The sequence below is a fragment of the Phocoena sinus genome, chromosome 1, assembly GCF_008692025.1.
Source record: "Phocoena sinus isolate mPhoSin1 chromosome 1, mPhoSin1.pri, whole genome shotgun sequence".
NCBI lineage: Eukaryota > Metazoa > Chordata > Mammalia > Artiodactyla > Phocoenidae > Phocoena > Phocoena sinus.
In genome coordinates, this window is record NC_045763.1 from 142330762 (window position 1) to 142350992 (window position 20231).

Consider the following 20231-nt stretch of genomic DNA (forward strand, 5'->3'; position numbering starts at 1 on the left):
CCCCATTTTATAGAATGAGAAATTATAATACTGTGGACTTAAAAGTGACCTTTTTGTGGTCACTTAGCCCTCAGTAATCCAGCTTCTGAGTCAGAGGTCATAGCTCTTGTCACTGGACCATGTTACTTTTCTTAGTAATCCTTAGATTTTCATAATATTGCGAGTCTGAAAGCTTTAACCACTATAAATTGTTTAAAACTAATTCTGAATATATGTTTTAGTATTTGTTATATAGATGGAGAGAGTGAGGTCAAAAGGAAATCTGGGAGAGCAAAAACAAATAGTGTCATTAAAAGACAGATAATGGGTTTAATTTGGAAAAATGTTACTTTTTACTTTTTTCTGGATTCAATACTTTCACTTACAGTTAACACTTGATTAGGTTATAGTAATGATTAATTGTCTGATTCATACAGTCATTATAGTATTCTGAATCTCTTTTCTCCATTACAGGAGATAAAAGTAAATCTTGATCACCTAAAAAGTCTAGTTTTTGTTTATCCCCATACTGGTTATGTTGGCATCTATGAAATAACATGCTGGGGAGATGGATGAAGGGAAAAAAAAATAAAAGAAAATGTAGTAAGTAGTTCAGGCTGCCATAACATAGACTGGGTGACTTAAATAATATATAGTAGTTTTTTCACCCTTCTGGGAGCTGGGAAGTCCATGACGAAGGTGCTGGAAAGATAAGTTTCATTCTAAGGCTTCTTCTCTTGGCTTGTAGGCAGCTACCATCTCACTGTGTGCTCACATAACCTCTTGTTTGTGGACACAAGGAGAGGGCAAGCAAGTTCTCTGGTGTCTCTGGTGCCTTATTAAAAGGGTACTAATCCCATCATGAGGCCCACACCCTCATGACCTCATCTAGCCCAAGTTACACCCCAAAGGCTCCATCTCCAAATAGCATAACATTGGGAGTTAGGGCTTCAACATATGAATTTTGGGGGAAACAGTTCAATCCATAGCAATTCAGTTCAGTGGCTTTGGTTATTGGCAACAATATTGCACAAGGTGAAACTCTTGTGCTTCATATTTTATCATGCCATGAGAATATGTCTGGGCTAGCATTTGGTGAAGCTAAGATCAGATGATGTCCACTTGATCTGTCCAGTTTTCCATGAGCATTTTTATCCATTGATAACATCTATTATTTTATTAGGAGACATTTAACTTGAATAAGTTAAGGATGCAACAACAAAAGAATAAGAACAAGAGTGCCTTATTTCAAACCAATAGAGGGGAAAAAAATGGAGTAATACAAAAAACACTCAGTAACTCCCTTGACTGACCCACCAAAAAAGGCAAGAAAGAGAGTGAGAGGAAAAGAATAGAGCAGATGGTACAAATAAATACGGTGGTAGATTTAAATTTAAATCTATCATTTATTACATTAAGTATAAATGGATTAAATGTGCCAGTTAAAAGAATAATTATCAGACTGTTTAAAAAGCCTACTTGTAGGCTGTTGAAAAAAGACATTTATAAACATAAGGAGACAGAATTTGAAAAGGATGGAAAAATTAAGTAGCACATAAAAACCAGTCAAAAAAAGCTAGTGTAACTATATCAGATAAAATACATGTTAATAAAAAATACACAGCAATTATACAATGATGAATTATATACAACAACATGTATGAATAATATAGAAATATTAAGCTAAAGGAGTAAAACACAAAAGAATGCATATGGTGTGATCCCATCTTTGTTAAGCTAAAAATACAGGCAAAACTTAACTATATTTTTGCATGCATACATGGGTTGTAAAAATATAAAGAAAAGCAAGGAAGAGTATAACAAATATCAAGACAGTAGTTACATCTAGTACAAAGGAGATACATTGGAGAAGGGATATATGGCAGGAAGGTTGCTGCTAAGGGCCTGGCAATGTTTTATGTTTTGGCTTGGATGATGGTTATTAACTTTTGATTATTTTTATATTGTGCTGTACTCATTTCTTAACACTTCCTTAACAAATTACCAGAAATGTGGTCACTAAAAGTAACACGAATTTATTTTCTTATAGTTCTGTGAATTAGAAGTCCAATGTAGGCCTCACTAAGCAAAAATCAAGGAATCAACAGGGCTGTGTTACTTTTTGGAGACTCTTGGGGAGGATTTCCTTCCGTTTTCCAGCTTCTATAGACCACTGACATTCCTTGGCTTCTGGCCCCCTTACTCCATCTTCAGTGCCAGCAACAGCTTCTCACACAACATCATTCCTACCTCCTCTTCTTTCTTCCTCTTTCACATTAAGCACCCTTGTGATTATAATTGGGCCAATATTAGATAATCCAGGATAAACTCCCCATATCAAGAATTGGGGTTTTTTTTGGCCGCATGACGCAGCTTGCAGGGTCTTAGTTCCTCACCCTGGGATTGAACCCGGGCCCTCGACAGTGAAAGCAGAGTCCTAACCACTGGACCACCAGGGAATTCCCCCCATATCAAGATTCTTAATCACATCTATAAGGTCCTTTTTTCCATATAAAGTAACATATTCACAGGTCTTGGTGACTAGGTCATGGATGTGTTGGGGTCATTATTTGCCTACCACAGATACATGTTCACTTTAGGCGTGCTTATTTTATTTCACAACAAGATATTGTGGGGGGAATGCAGAAAGGGAGTGGGAAAGAAGAAGAAGGAGAAGGAAGTGGTGGCAGGAGTGCAATATTTTAAAAGTTGAAATAATGAAACATATTATGAGTTGTAGCTCACTTAATAGACCCAAGAAACCTGAATCCTAAACTAGCAGTGAGGAAATCCAAGAAGAAATCTTTTTTTCTTTTTCACTATGGATCCCCAAAGGCTCAGAAATTATTGGCACCAGGTACCTGTGAAAGTGGGGGTGAAGGTGAAGCTGAAAACAGGAAGACTGCTTGACACTGCTAAGAAGTAGTCAGGGGAGATTGGGACTGACATATATACACTAATATGTATAAAATAGATAACTAATAAGAACCTGTTGTATATAAAAAAAAAACCCTCTGTATAGCGCAGGGAGCTCTACTCAATACCCAGTAATGGCCTATATGAGAATAAAATCTAAAAAAGAGTGGATATATGTATATGTATAACTGATTCACTTTGCTGTACAGCAGAAACTAACACAACATTTGTAAATCAACTATCTGATTTTGAAGTCTCTTCCTGAAAGTTCCCCAACCATTCATTACAAATATGTGAACTTTTTACATATTTTTAATCATAATAAACATACAATTTTATATTCTGATAAAATTTTTTAATTCACACAATCATTTTTCACATTGCTACAGAGCCTTTTAAACTCTGTAATATTACATCCAGTCTAATATTTATAAAATGTACGTTACTTTTAGAAATTGAAGCTGTATTAACTTTGTAGTACACATCATGATGTGATAAACGACTTTGCATATTTTTTATAGTTTGGAATTGTTTCCTTAGGATAGATCGCAGACTTTATTTTTTAGATGTTGGACAATGTAATTATATAATCAGATACTTCACATTACAAGTGACTCTAATTAGGAGTGTTAGGTGTCAAGGAAACTAAGTTATTCTTCAGCCAAAGTTAAATAATCAAAAATTCTAAATTATTGAAAATAACATTTCTCATAGACCTACATCAAAGAAACTAAAAACTGCCCAAGCCACCTTGGGAGTCATTTTAAATTATTTCCAGTGATTTTTAAAAAGATTAAAATCTGTCAACTTTAGATAAAGTTCATAAAATAATAGAATTTACCTGGTTTTATATTATAAAAATGAACAAAAAGCATACACAGAGTGTTAGGATATTATTAAGGTTTTAAAATGGTATAAATAATGGTAACATTGGAAACTCTAAAATGGTGTGGTTTATTGGCTACTTTTTCTGCTTTATTCTAGATTATCATATAACTAATGAGATTCAAATAACTAAAGGTAGTTCCACTGTACCTTTAAATGCGATTCTGATTTGTTGTGTCAACTCCGTGATACTCATCCACCTCATGTGTCATCTGTGTGGAAAAAATTCCCCAAATTATTAACATATTCAAATCATATTCCAAGTAGACTGAGTAATGGCCACATAACAGATGACATCAAATTTTGGTATTTTTATACAGAAGTGACAGAAACCATAATTCAGGAAGCTAATGTTGAGGTAAAGGTAGTTTGTTAATATTATTATTTAATTCAGTATGAATCTTTTAGATGCCTCACCTCTAGGACCTTACAGGCTTCTATTGGGTAGACTAAGCTTGTACACATTAAACAGTTTGAAAAAAAATGTAAGTACATGAATCCAACGTTAAAACAATGGTAAAGATTAGTAATTAACTTTTTTTGGAAGGAGACTATTTAAGAAAAATATATTGAACACTCAGAGTGTGTCAATAATGCATACAAGTGAATGGATAATGAATAAATCCAAGTTGCTGTCTTCAGTGAACTCATCATAGCTTACAGGACTCAGGAGACCAAGTGCTAATTTTTCCTTTCTCCTTGCCAGTCTATATGATTTATCTATCTCTATCAGAGTGATTTCCTCATCATTTTGAAATTAATATTTGTTGAAATTAATATTATATGAGTGCTATGCATAGAGTGCTATGGGCTAAGAGGAGAGTATGGTTAAATTTTACTGAGGAAGAAAGTCAAATCATATAGGAAGTGACATTTATAGTGGGCTTGAAGAATCAGAAGATATATGTAGAGAAGAGAAGAAGAACACATTTCTAGGCTGAGCAAAATTAATCAAAAGTAGCTGGCTGTATCAATTTACATTCCCACCTAACCTATATATATGGAATCTAAAAAAAAATGGTTCTGATGAACCTAGGGGTAGGACAGGAATAAAGATGTAGACGTAGAGGATGAACTTGAGGACACAGGGGTTATGAGGAAGGGTAAGCTGGGACGAAGTAAGAGAGTAGCACTGACATATATACACTACCAAATGTAAAACCGATAGCTAGTGGGAAGCAGCCACATAGCACAGGGAGATCAGCTCGGTGCTTTGTGACCACCTAGAAGGGTGGGATAGGGAGGATGGGAGGGAGGCACAAGAGGGAGGGGATATGAGGCTATATGTATACATATAGCTGATTCACTTTGTTATAAAGCAGAAACTAACACAACATTATAAAGCAATTATACTCCAATAAAGATGTCAAAAAAAAAAAGTAGCTGGCTGTGAAAGAACATGGCATATTCAGGGGAGGATGCATTCACAGCTCCTGAGAATTTTATCTGCTTTTTATCCAGGGGTAGGAGAGTAGGGGTGGGGTCATATGTGGCTCAAGTTATTGTTGGAAGCCAGTCATGAACTCCAGCACCAGTTTATTTTGAAGGCAATAGAGATCCAGTGGATTAAAATAAGAAAGATATCAGATATGGCAGTGTAGATGTTGGACAGCAATGGACAAATACTGTTAAGCAGGAGTCCAACTAAAGACCATTTCTATTATCCTGGTGAGAGATTTTGAGAGAGCTAAATCAAGTCAGTGGGAAAGAAGTTCTGGCACAGGAAATCTTTCCAAAACAAAAAAACAGGATAATCTTCCTTGTTTCTTGGTTGTTGGAAGAATGGAGTGAGGAAGAGGTATTTGTTCTAATGTGAGAGGTGGCTGGGGGCAGGAAATAACCTAGTAAATTAGAGTGGATACACAGGAAAGGAGGAAACACAACTGTTTTTTTTTTTCCCCAAACACTGCCTTCAAATTATATTTCAGAATTTATTAAACAGTGACTGTATTTTTAAATGGCCAGCTATTGTAGCATGTTCATACGTCAAATATTAGCCATTCCCAGATGATGTGTTAAATCAATGTTGCCTCTAAAACAGATGTTTTAAAATAATCTTGTGACAAAGATGGGTAAATTCTTCCTTACAAGTGTAAAAAAAAACAGATACATTTTAAGGGAAAACTTGCACTAACTAACCAATCACAAATGTTTTCTTGGTGAATGGCCTGTTTAACTTTCCTATTAGCACCAGAATTTCTTGGTTTCTTGGTTCTGTGCCTGGGTTATTGGAAGTAAAAACATGTTATGAGTGAGCTGACTGTTTTTAAGATGACTTTGAAACACAATCTCTGCATTGAGGTACTCTAACTGCTACACACTATTATATATAAACAAGATATAGTGTTTATGGGCAATGTCCACTAAATCAGGTATCTTATGTCATTATGATTAGAGTTAAAGTAGTTTATAAAAATTATTGACTTTTTTTAAAAAGTACATGTCTTACATGGAATTGATAAGAGAACCTCTCTGGACTTAATAATGATGAGGAAGAACTGGTTGAGAAGTATATGAATAACATGGAACTTGGGGGAATATGTCTATGTCAATGGAGAACTGCAAAATGATGATAAATAAAAATTTGTTTCTTCTCTTTCTTTCTCTTCTCTCTCCCTTTCTCTCTCTCTCTCCCTGTCTTTTTCCTCTTCTCTCCCTTCCTCCCTCTCTTCTCTCCCTTCCTCCCTGTCTTCTCTCCCTCCCTCCTTCTCTCCTCTCTCTCTTCCTTCTCTTCTCTCTCTCTCTCTCTCTGTTCAGGGTAAGAAGAGTAATACAGAGCTCGGTCTACTATTTCGGGATGGAAACTAAATTTAACATATCACAGAAAAAAAACACAGCCACTCCATTACTATTTTGCATTCATCTTCTTCTAAGAAAATGATATTTAAACTGACATGCTGACATATGTTAATTGGTGATTATAAGGAGAAAATTGAAATTTGAGGAAGGAGACTAAGAGGAACAATGCCAGTATATAATAATGGCAAAATATAGGGTCTGGTGTTAAAGTAGGGTTTGAATTTATGCCTTACTAGGTACATGACAAGGCAATCTATTTGATCTGTTCAAGCTGAGTGGTATCTAAAGTTTCATTTTCTTCATTTTTAAGGTGGAAATAATACCTACTTGAGGATTAGTAAGGTAGGATCAAATGAAATAATACGTGAAACTTACTGGATGCTTAAATTTTCTCCTTCATTTCCTAACCTAGTAACTAATAACTAATAACTTTAGCCTGTGTTCAAAGTACAGGACCAGTTGAATAATATCCTGGTGTCTGAAAGTACTAGAGATGTGACCATAAAGCTCTCAATTGATTGTCATTAAAATATTGTGTAGGAGTAGCCAAAGTCTAGAGAAGAAGAGTTGTTCTGATTTTTTTAAGAGGAAGATGATAGAGCTAGGAGATTTCTAGCTAGTCAACTTCACATCAATCATTAGGAAAACTTTCTAGAATATATTATTAAATGGATAGCTTAGGAAAACTTAGGTAATGTAATTTCCAGTGAGAATCCAGCATGAGTTCCAAAAGAACAAGTCTTACTAAACAAATCAATTTTATTTCTGCTAGGGTTACTAGGTTGACAGATGAGGGGATTGCTGTATACACCATGTGACTCCAGTGGCCTAAGACACTTGACAAAGTGATAGTGGTAAGCTACCCATAACCAATGAGCATTAAAAGATGGGGCTTCACCCCAAATTAATCATTCATTCTTCACTTCTTTGTGGATGTTTTCTAGAGGTAAATCTAAGCCACTACATCCACCTTTATAATAATTTCATCTTGCTGACTTTGGATCTGCTTTTTTAGCTTGCTATGTTCATTGTAACTTTTATTAGATTTCACTTCCGGCTTTATGTCATCTACATATCTGATAAGTAAGACTCCTCTTTCAGTGGAACACAAGGACTCATATGATCCCTTTTGGCTTATGAGTCTATCTGATGGACAAGATACTGATTGCCTTTCTTTTTTGTTGTTGTTTCTTGCAAGCTCTATGACTTTGGGAAAGTTATTGACTTCTCTAAGCTCAGTTTTCTCATCTGTAAAATAGAAATAATAGTACAACCTCAGAATTATTTGGGGGGAAAGTAATTAATTGACATAATATATGCATTCTTGGTATATTATAAGAATTTAGTAGATAGGATGGTTATTATTAGACAGGATATAAAGCTAGAGAAAAGTGCCTTCACATGAATCAGGATATAGAATCATAATAAAATAGGAGAATTTATTATATCAGTTAATATTTTGGTGCTGTTAACTATTCAAAATATTCATAGGTTTCTAGGACAGTAAAAATATCTAGACTAGACATCTACCCCCAAGCTAATTCTAAAGAATTTTGTCTTCTACAAAGCAAACCATAAAAATGCCCATTACAGTCTTCCATTTCAGGTTCCAGGGAAATTATTTTATGGTTGTGACCTAATTTTTTCAATGTAAAATCTCTGTTCTACAGAAAGAACCTCCATCTATGGTTAGATCAATTGCCAAAATTATATTGTTTCCTGGAATATCTGGGGAATGAACCATACCATACATTACTATCATTCTTAAGTACATCGATGACCTTATTATTAATGTTATATATAACTTTCTGCTTTTCATTTGTTTCCTTGTGCATGGAATTAAGACTTTCAATTGAGGTCTTATAAACTTTTAAATAAACATATATATGAAAATTAATATTTTCTACATCTCAAATCTACATCTAGGTTCAAAGGCAAACATTGTGTTTGCATCAACCTAATAGGGGAAAAGAGAGTCAGAATGTATGTTTATAAGTTATATATTTCACCTACAATAATTAATTTTCACATTTATCAAAATGAGGTATTCAAGTAGTGATTTGGTAGAAATACAAACATACCTTGGACATAAAGATAAGAACTACAGATTATTGTGTCAGATCATAGCCAGGTGCATTCATTTTGCACCATCTCTGAATCCTTTATATATTAGAGAACACTTAATCATTCAAACAAGGTTTTTGGCTTGGTTCACTCAGTTCTACAGCTTCCGTTTTCATCATCCTGTCTATTAGAGAAGGCATTTCAAGGCAGAAGTGCTTGCCCTGAGGCCAAGGAGGTTGTGTGGGCTCAGGAACCTGCATGTTCACTCTCAGTGAAAACACCTCAACTCTGAAGGAATTTATAATTAGTAACAGTTTGAAAGATCTCACTGTAAGTGGGAAGAAACAATTTAGGGATTAGGTTGGGTATGTGTAAGAAATGAGGAGGTGATGAAAGAAGTTTGGTGCCAAATTCTGTTATAGGTGCCTAGTATAGTATTTCTTATATATAGGAAATTTTCTCCTCTTTTTGGTTCTTCCTTTTCCAATGATGAAAGTGACCTATCCCTTTGGAATGAGAAGTTTCTGGAGAAGGATTGGCTTATGAGAAAAGCAGGTTTGGCGTGTGAGATCACATGCTGTGCCCAGTAAAGGTGGAGTTTACCCTAGCACTCCTTTATTACTTACGAAACCAATAGTTTCATGTGAAACCAATATACTTTGCCCTTTGTGGGGCCCTTCACCTTTCTGTCTATATTCAAGGGTGGATATAATATGATCCTTGAAGGATTAACTTCTATAAGTTGCCATTGGCTTAAAACCCCAAGAGAATGATTATAATAAAATCTAAACTGTTGGTCATTATGTTAGGCCAGTAGTTCCCAGCTAGGGACAGTTTTACCTCCCAGGGGATATTCGTTAATTCCTGGAGACATTTTTTATTGTTACAAATTGAGGGGAGGGGTAGTGTTACTGGCCTCTAGTGAGTAGAGTCCAAGGATGCTACAAAATATTATACATTGCACAGGATAGCCCTCTACAATCAAGATATATCTAGCCCCAAATAACGATAGTGCTGAGTTTGATAACCTTGTATTAAAAAAGAATGTTTGGGGGAGGGATGGTGGGCTGTTTCTGTGCACATTGTCTTATAACAAACTGATAGAGCAGCATATAACATGAACTCTTTTCCTGAAGATGTTCAGTCTCCTGGGGAAGCAGGCTAATAAGTAAATCAATGTAGTATAGGCTTTGGTAGAGTTATGCAGAAGGAACATTCACTGAGGGAAGAATACCTAACTTAGACTGAGAAATTAAAGGAGGCCTATTATTAATTGATATTTATATGATAAAATGTAATATAACTTTTAGCTACATTAGTTTTCACTTGCAAGTAGCAGAAAGATCTGTCAATAAAAGTGATCAGCAAAACTGGAAGGTCAAGAGACAAAGTGAACTTCGGCGTTGGTTTGTTTCAGCCGCTCAGTGACATCACCAAGGAAGGACCCGATATAATCCTTCCTCTCCTCTGCCTTCCAAAGACTCAAGCTTCAGTTTAAGACTCATTCATCTTCAGGTTCATAAGACAGCTACACACTACACATCAATTGCAGGAGAGGAGGAAAGAATGTCAATTTCAAGACCCCCTCGGAAGAGTCAGGAAATATTTTTCACATAAACCTCATCTTATCTCTCACTGTCTGTAACTGGTTCATCTGAATGAAGAACTGTAACCAGGATATAAAATCATGCTTTTTAGCTAGGGTTGAGCCAAGCTTAATCTATATCACTAGGGAAGTGTGGATATTTAAACAGAAAGAGGAATAGCTACAGAAAGAAACAAAACAGATGGTAGCAAGGCAACCGCAATGGCCATTATATGTAGGAAGCACATTCAAGGCAGAAAAAATAGCTCAGATAAAGACATAAAGAAGGAGTACAGAATGTTCAAACCGAATCTCTAAAGCGGTTGATATGGTTGGAATCCAGGAGATGTGGTGAGAAGTAGTAACAAATGGAGTTGGAAAGAAAGGCAGGGGCCAGGTCATAAAAGCATCTAAATGCCATGAGAAGGATATTATTCTGTAGCCAATTCTGAACCATTACAGAGTTTTGACAATTGTCTATGATAGGATTGAGAAGAATGGAAAAGAGGAAGTTGAAACTGGGAGCAGAGAACTCTAATTTTGGACAACTGATGTAATGCATCTGAATTTTATTTAAGAAATGATAACAATTATACCTTCTTTTTCTAAGCACTAAATGAGACAAAATATGGAAAATGCTTAACACACAGCAGGTAATCAAATGTTAGTTATCATTTGTTCACATACTTGGAAACGCTAGTTTTGTGTTTCATCTGCACCACTACCACTTACTGTGGGAACCTGGTCAAATTAATTACCTTGAATAAGAGTCCATTTTCTCTCTACTCCACATCACATGATTATTATGAAGATTACATGGGATTATATTTATAAACATCACAGTGTAACTGAATGAGACTATAATTCCACAAGTCACTATAATAGATAATTTATAATAGAGGAAATACAGAGAGGTGGGAAGGGTGATGATCTATCTTAGAGGAAGAATAGAATGGATATAGAGAGTATGGGTAAGGGAGAAATCAATTATGACTCAGAGTTTTTGATGTGAGCTATTGGGTATATTGTAATTTCATTTTCTGAGATAGGGAAGCTTTGAGCTGTAGGTGAGAACCAGGTTTCATTTCATTTCATGTTTTGAACATTTTAAATTGGAAATGTTGGTAAGATATACAGGTTGAGATGTCAGGGAGGAAACTGGATATGTAAGTCTGGCACTTAGTGGAGAAGTCTCTCTAGAAATATAGATATGGGAATTGACAGCACACCTGTAGAAGCTACACCATGGGGATTATGAGATAAACTAGAAAGAGCAGAGAAAGAGAAGACATCAGGAAGAGTGTAAGATCTGAAGGAATCTATCACTTAGGGGTTTAGTAAGGGAGAAGGAATCAGCAAAGGAGACTGTGAAGGAGAGAAGCCAACTATTTAAGAGTCAGGAGCATGTAAATTTCAGAGAAGGAAGGAGTGATCAGCTGCATCAAACTCCAATTCAAACTCCTCCAGTATCCTTTAAAAAAGTAGTTTCAGTGAACTTCCGGGAGTGGAATCCAGATAGAAGTGGGCTGATAAGTGGGTGGTAAATGAAGAACTGGAGGAAATACAATTCTTTTTTTAAAAATATACATTAGTGAGGGAAGAAATTATCTCTTATTTTTTAAACATTTTGACAGCAAAGGGAAGCTCCCAAGAAGAGCTGAAAAATGAGGTAGGATATAAAATAGAATGTAAGTAAGGGGAGGATTTTTGTTGTTGCTTTAGGATAAGAATTCTACAACATATTTGCCCATTGATGGAAATAATACAGCTGGAGGGAAAGGGGCTCACTGAGCGGGTAAACCTTGAGCAGATGTGAGTTCTCAGACCAGGGTACAAGTGGGGAGATTAGCTTTTGAGATGGGGACGGATGCATCCTCCTTTCTAAGAGGGGGGGAAGAAGGAAAAGATGGTGCAAGCACAGGAGGGCTTACACCTTGAGAGGGGAGTACAGGCCTGGTCACCTCAGTATGGGTTTTTCTTCATTCACCTTGCTTGGCACTTTGGGCTTTTTCAAATTGAACTTTTGTGGGTTGGTTTGTTTTTCAGAGCAGTTTGGGTTTACAATAAAATTAAGAGGAAGGTACAGAGATTATCCTGCCCACACATATGTAGAGCCTCACCCATTATCAACATCATTCACCAGAATTGTATAGTTTTACAGAGAATGATCTACATGGACACATCTTAATCACCTAATGTATTCAGTTTACCTTAGGGTTCACTATTAGTGCTATATATTCTATGGGTTTGGACATATATCCATCATTTATTTCCATTTCCCTAGGACGTGGATCAAAAAGGATCTTGCTGTGATTTATGTCAAAGAGTGTTCTGCCTATGTTTTCCTCTAAGAGTTTTATAGTGTCTGGCCTTACATTTAGGTCTTTAATCCATTTGGGAGTGTTTGGGAGTGTTCCTCCCTCTGCTATATTTTGGAAGAGTTTGAGAAGGATAGGTGTTAGCTCTTCTCTAAATGTTTGAGAGAATTCGCCTGTGAAGCCATCTGGTCCTGGGCTTTTGTTTGTTGGAAGATTTTAAATCACAGTTTCAATTTCAGTGCTTGTGATTGGTCTGTTCATATTTTCTATTTCTTCCTGGTTCAGTCTCAGAAGGCTGTGCATTTCTAAGAATTTGTCCATTTCTTCCAGGTTGTCCATTTTATTGGCATAGAGTTGCTTGTAGTAATCTCTCATGATCCTTTGTATTTCTGCAGTGTCAGTTGTTAACTTCTCCTTTTTCATTTCTAATTTTATTGATTTGAGTCTTCTCCCTTTTTTTCTTGATAAGTCTGGCTAATGGTTTATCAATTTTGTTTACCTTCTCAAAGAACCAGCTTTTAGTTTTACTGATATTTTCTCTTGTTTCCTTCATTTCTTTTTCATTTAATTCTAATCTGATCTTTATGATTTCTTTCCTTCTGCTAATTTTGGGGTTTTTTTGTTCTTCTTTCTATAATTGCTTTCGATGTAAGGTTAGGTTGTTTATTTGAGATGTTTCTTGTTTCTTAAGGTAGGATTGTATTGCTATAAACTTCCCTCTTAGAATTGCTTTTGCTGCATCCCATAGGTTTTGGGTTGTCATGTTTTCATTGTCATTTGTTTCTAGGTACTTTTTGATTTCCTCTTTGATTTCTTCAGTGATCTCTTGGTTATTAAGTAGTGTGTTGTTTAGCCTCCATGTGTTTGTATTTCTTACAGATTTTTTCCTGTAATTGATATCTAGTCTCATAGCGTTGTGGTCGGAAAAGATACTTGATACGATTTCAATTTTCTTAAATTTATCAAGGCTTGATTTGTGACCCAAGATATGAACTGTCCTGGCGAATGTTCCATGAGCACTTGAGAAGAATGTGTATTCTATTGTTTGGGGATGGAATGTCCTGTAAATATCAATTAAGTCATCTTGTTTAATGTATCATTTAAAGCTTGTGTTTCCTTATTTATTTTCATTTTGGATGATCTGTCCATTGGTGAAAGTGGGGTGTTAAAGTCCCCTACTATGAATGTGTTACTGTCGATTTCCCCTTTTATGGCTGTTAGTATTTGCCTTATGTATTGAGGTGCTCCTATGTTGGGTGCATAAATATTTACAATTGTTATATCTTCTTCTTGGATTGATCCCTTGATCATATGTAGTGTCCTTCTTTGTCTCTTGTAATAGTCTTTGTTTTAAAGTCTACTTTGCCTGATATGAAAATTGCTACTCCAGCTTTCTTTTGATTTCCATTTGCATGGAATATCTTTTTCCATCCCCTCACTTTCAGTCTGTTTGTGTCCCTAGGTCTGAAGTAGGTCTTTTGTAGACAGCATATATACGGGTCTTGTTTCTGTATCCATTCAGCCAATCTATGTCTTTTGGTTGGAGCATTTAATCCATTTATATTTAAGGTAATTATTGATATGTATATACCTTTTACCATTTTCTTAATTGTTTTGGGTTTATTATTGTAGGTCTTTTCCTTCTCTTGTGTTTCCTGCCTAGAGAAGTTCCTTTAGCATTTGTTGTAGAGCTGGTTTGGTGGTGCTGAATTCTCTTAGTTTTTGCTTGTCTGTAAAGGTTTTAATTTCTCCATCATATCTGAATGAGATCCTTGCTGTGTAATCTTTGTTGTAGGTTTTTCTCCCTCATTTTGTTAAATATGTCCTGCCACTCCCTTCTGACTTGCAGAGTTTCTGCTGAAAGATCAGCAGTTATCCTTATGGGGATTAACTTATGTGTTATTTGTTGTTTTTCCCTTGCTTCTTTTAATATTTGTTCTTTGTATTTAATTTTTGATAGTTTGATTAATATGTGTTGCCATGTTTCCCCTTGGATTTATTCTGTATGGGATTCTCTGTGCTTCCTGGACTCGATTATTTCCTTTCCCATATTAGGGAAGTTTTCAACTATAATCTGTTCACATATTTTCTCAGTCCCTTTCTTTTTCTCTTCTTCTTCTGGGACCCCTATAATTCGAATATTGGTGCATTTAATGTTGTCCCACAGGTCTCTGAGTCTGTCCTCAATTCTTTTCATTCTTTTTTCTTTATTCTGCTCTGCAGTAGTTATTTCCACTAGTTTATCTTCCAGGTCACTTATCCATTCTTCTGCCTCAGTTATTCTGCCATTGATCCCTTCTGGAGAATTTTTAATTTCATTTATTGTGTTGTTCATCACTGTTTGCTCTTTAGTTCTTCTAGGTCCTTGTTGAATCTTTCTTGCATTTTCTCCATTCTATTTCCAAGATTTTGGATCATATTTACTATCATTATTCTGAGTTATTTTTCAGGTAGACTGCCTATTTCTTCTTCATTGGTTAGGTTTGGTGGGTTTTTGCATTGCTCCTTCATCTGCTGTGTGTTTCTCTGTTTTCTCATTTTGCTTAACTTACTGTGTTTGGGGTCTCCTTTTCACAGGCTGCAGATTCGTAGTTCCCATTGTTTTTGTGTCTGTTCCCAGTGGCTAAGGTTGGTTCAGTGGGTTGTGTAGGCTTCCTGGTGGAGGGGACTGTTGTCTGTGTTCTGGTGGATGAGGCTGGATCTTGTCTTTCTGGTGGGCAGGTCCACGTCTGGTGGTGTGTTTTGGGGTGTCTGTGGCCTTACTATGATTTTAGGTAGCCTCTGTGCTAATGGACGGGGTTGTGTTCCTGTCTTGCTAGTTGTTTGGCATAGGGTGTCCAGCACTGTGCCTTGCTGGTCATTGAGTCGAGCTGGGTCTTGGCGTTGAGATGGAGATCTCTGGGAGATTTTTGCCGTTTGATATTATGTGGAGCGGGGAGGTGTCTTGTGGACCAGTGTCCTGAACTTGGCTCTCCCACCTCAGTGGCACAGCCCTGACGCCTGGCTGGAGTACCAAGAGCCTGTCCTCCACACAGCTAAGAACAAAAGGGAGGAAAGAAAGAAAGAAAGAAAGAAGATAAAATAAAATAAAGTAAAATAAAATTATTAAAATAAAAAATAATTATTAAAAAAAGATTTTTAAGTAATAAAAAAAATAAAATAGAGAGAACCCTAGGACAAATGGTAAAAGCAAAGCTATACAGACAAAATCACACATAGAAGCATACAGATACACACAAAAAGAGAAAAAGGGGGAAATATATATATATATATCATTGCTCCCGAAGTCCACCTCCTCAATTTGGGATGATTCATTGTCTATTCAGGTATTCCACAGATGCAGGGTACATCAAGTTGATTGTGGAGCTTTAATCCGCTGCTCCTGAGGCTCTTGGGAGAGATTTCCCTTTCTCTTCTTTGTTCTCACAGCTCCCAGGGCTCAGCTTTGGATTTGGCCCCGCCTCTGTGTGTAGGTTGCCTGAGGGCGTCTGTTCTTCGCTCAGACAGGACGGGGTTAAAGGAGCCGCTGATTCGGGGACTCTGGCTCACTCAGGCCGGGGGTGGGAGGGGTACGGAGTGCGGGGCGAGCCTGCGGCGGCAGAGGCCGGCAGGACGTTACACCAGCCTGAGGCGCGCTGTGTGTTCTCTCAGGGAAGTTGTCCCTGGATCCAGGGACCCTGGCAGTGGCGGGCTCCCGGGAAGGGAAGTGTGACAGTGACCTGTGCTCGCACACAGGCTTCTTGGTGGCGGCAGCAGCAGCCTTAGCGTCCCAGGCCCGTCTCTGGGGTCTGCGCTGATAGCTGCGGCTCGCGCCCGTCTCTGCAGCTCCTTTAGGCGGCGCTGTTAATCCTTTCTCCTCGCTCACCGGGAAACAAACAGGCAAGAAGTCTCTTGCCTCTTCGGCAGCTCCAGACTTTTTCCCGGACTCCCTCCTGGCTAGCTGTGGCGCACTAGCCCCCTTCAGGCTGTGTTCACGCCGCCAACCCCAGTCCTCTCCCGGCGCTCCGACCGAAACCCAAGCCTCAACTCCCAGCCCCGCCCGCCCCGGCGGGTGAGCAGACAAGCCTCTGGGGCAGGTGAGTGCTGGTCGGCACGAATCCTCTGTGTGGGAATCTCCCCACTTTGCCCTCCGCACCCCTGTTGCTGTGCTCTCCTCCGCAGCTCCGAAGCTCCCCCCCCTCCGCCACCCGCAGTCTCCGCCCGCGAAGGGGCTTCTAGTGTGTGGAAAGCTTTCCTCTCTCACAGCACCCTCCCTGTTATTTCTTTTGCCCTACCCAGGTAAGTGGGGAGTTTCTTGCCTTTTGGGAAGTCTGAGGTCTTCTGCCAGCGTTCAGTAGGTGTTCTGTAGGAGTTGTTCCACGTGTAGATGTATTTCTGGTGTATCTGTGGGGAGGAAGGTGATCTCCGGGTCTTACTCTTCCGCCATCTTGAAGCTCCTCCTAGTGTAGCTTTAAACTAAGTCTTGAAGTCAAGCAGCGTCAGTCTTCCAAATTTGCTCTTCTTCAATATTGTCGGCTATTCTGGGTCTTTTGTCTCTTCATATAAACTGTAGAATCAGTTTGTCAATATATGTATAAAATGTCTTGCTGAGATTTTTATTTGGATTGCACTGAATCTAAAGGACACTTGGGAAGTACATCTTGACACTATTGAATATTGAGTCTTCCTATCCATAACTTTGGAATATTTCTCCACTTATTTAGTTCTTCTCTGATTTCATTCCTGAGAGTTTTTTGGTTTCCCTAATATAGACCTTGTACATTTTCGTTAGACATACTTAAGCATTACATTTGGGGGGATGCTAATGTAAATGGTATTGTATTTTTTAGTCTCATATTCTACTTGTTCATTGTTGGTATATAGGAAAGCAATTGACTATTGTATATTAACCTGTATCCTGCAACCTTGGAGATGAATTGGGCCTTTTATGTTTATCCTGTTTCTTAACAGTCCCACTATTTTCTTCATTATTTTGCTCTATATTCTGGAATATTTCCTTATCTTCCCAGTTAATAATTCGGCTTTTCAAGCCTATTAATTCTCTTAATTTGCCTTTCTGTTTAATTTTTAGTCAATATTTCACTATCTAAAATCTGTTTATTTTTCTCTGATTGCTCCTTTAGTGTAATACTGTTTTTATTTCATGAATGCAATATTCTCTAATTTCTCTGAGTACAATGATTAAACATTCAACACTTTCCTTCTTTTATTTTTACATGATCTTTTCCTTTTGAATTCACTGTTCTCTTAGTTTATCTTATCTTTCTCTTCATTTTGTTTTCTTCAAATGTCTAATGATCAGATTTATGAATAAAAGTCTATGTTGAGTGGAATTGCTGGATCATACAGCAGTTCTATTTTTAATTTTTTGAGAACACTCCATACTATTTTCCTTAGTGGCTGTACCAATTTACATCCCCATCAACGGTGCACAAGAGTCCCCTTTTCTCCACACCCTCGTCAACACTTATTCTTTTCTTTTTGATGATAGCCATTCTGACTGTGTGAGGTGATAGCTCATTGTGGTTTTTATTTGCATTTCCCTGATGATTAGTATGCTGAGTATCTTTTCGTGTGTCTGTTGGTCAATTATATGTGTTCTTTGGGAAAATGCCTATTCAGATCCTCTGTCCATTTTGTAACTGGGTGATTTGCCTTTTTGATATTGAGTTGTGTGAATTCTTTATATATTTTGGATATTAGCCCCTTATTGAACATGTCATTTGCAAATATTTTCTCCCATTCAGTAGGTTGCCATTTCATTACATTGATGGTTTCTGTTGCTGTGCAAGAGCTTTTACATTTGAGTTGGTCCCACTTGTTTATTTTTGCCTTTGTTTTCCTTGCCTGAGGAGACAAATCCAAAAAATATTGCTAAGACCAATGTCAAAGAGCATACTGCCTATGTTTTCCTCTAGGAGTTTTATGGTTTCAGGTCTTATATTTAGGACTTTAAACTATTTTGAGTTTACTTTTGTATATTGTGTGAGGGAATGTTCTAGTTTCATTCTTTTTCCTGTAGGTGTCCAGTTTTGCCAAAACCACTTATTGAAAAGACTGTCTTTTCCCCACTGTATATTCTTGACTCATTCACTTATATGTGGAATCTAAAAAATAAAATAAATGAGCAAATATAACAACACAGAAACAGACTCAGAGATACAGAGAACAAACTAGTGACTACCAGAGGAGAGAGGGGTGGGAGAGGGGCAAAATAGGTGAAGGAGATTAAGAGGTAGAACTTCTATGTATAGTATAAATAAGTTATGAGGATGTAATGCATAATAAATAAGTTATGAGGGAATATAGTCAATATTTTATAACTTTGTATAGAGTATAAGCTATAAAAATAGCAAATTATTATATTGTACCTGAAACTAATATAATATTATAAGTCAACTATACTTCAATTTTTAAAAAGGTCTATGTTTATTAATACAAGTAACTGGCTTGGGTAAGTTTTTTTGCAGTTGTGTAGCACTGTCAGAATAAAAAGCCTCTTTTCAAACTTAAGTCAGATTGTGGCCCTGGATAAGTAGTCAGGTCCTATAGAGAGGAAGCTTTCTCTTTATGGCATGTAACTATCTTAACAGCCTAATTCTGACAAATTCTTACTAGGATATACTCAGTCTTATTCTCTCTTCCTTTCTCTCTCTCTCTCTCTCTTACTCTCAGTCTGATTATTACAGGCAGGACTGTTGCATAATGTGAAGGAGAGGGAATTACCAGATCAAACTCAGGTTCTGGCATGAGCAATGGTCTCATTTTCATACTGGTTTTGTATAAATGAGAAAAGATAAGGCAATTTTTTCCTTCACTAGTGATTTTCAAGAAATGATGGTAAAACTTCCTAATATAATTTTTATGATAACTGTATCTTCTTATAACCTTTTTTTGTTTATATTCCATTTTACCTAGAGGAAACAGAATTTTGTTAATGCTTGTTTTTTTTTCATCTTTCCTTGTATATAACTGTATTTTCACCTACTACCCTTACCCAGACTAAATTATGTGACATTGCTAAGTTTGTACATGTGTGAGGAATTTAGTTCATCTATTTCCAATAAAATCTGCCTGTCACTTAGTCTAAAATTTACTAAAGACATGGATAAAAAACAGCAAACCCAGATTAGACACATGGTTTTCCTTTCTCTTCATTCTTTTTCTTTTTTTTCTGGCTATGTGGGATCTTAGTTCCCCAACCAGGGATTGAACCCATGTCCCCTGCATTGGAAGGGCAGAGTCTTAACCACTGGACCACCAGGGAAGTCTCTAGACTTCCAAGTCCCATGGTTTTAATCATTGGTTCTATCACTCCCCAGCTGAAAGGATATTACATTGTAATTTTTTATAGAAAATGTCTTTTAATTTGAATTGGATATGACCCTTATTGCTAATAAATCCAGTATTACATTATAATAAGTTTCTGCAGCATTCTATTTCTAATTCTCTCCTTTCTGGCTCAATGAAAATAAGATCTAATATCTCTTTAACTGTTGTTTCTGTTTAGAAAATGGTCCTCATTATCTGGGGATTATAGGAACTAGGTAAGATTTCAAAAATTAAGGAAATGATTATCAAAAGCATTACTGTGCTGGTACTTCTTGCAAATATTGTTGGTTATTTTTATATAATAACACCCTTTTTGTAGAGCATTTTATCTGTTTTTGTACCAGAAACATCTA

At 36.8% G+C, this 20231-nt stretch overlaps 1 long non-coding RNA gene across 2 annotated transcripts in view; it reads left to right on the forward strand.

The window, feature by feature from the left end:
* The window catches only part of LOC116759549, a 94840-nt gene that overhangs the window by 25921 nt on the left and 48688 nt on the right, over positions 1-20231 (forward strand). The window lies entirely within an intron of this gene.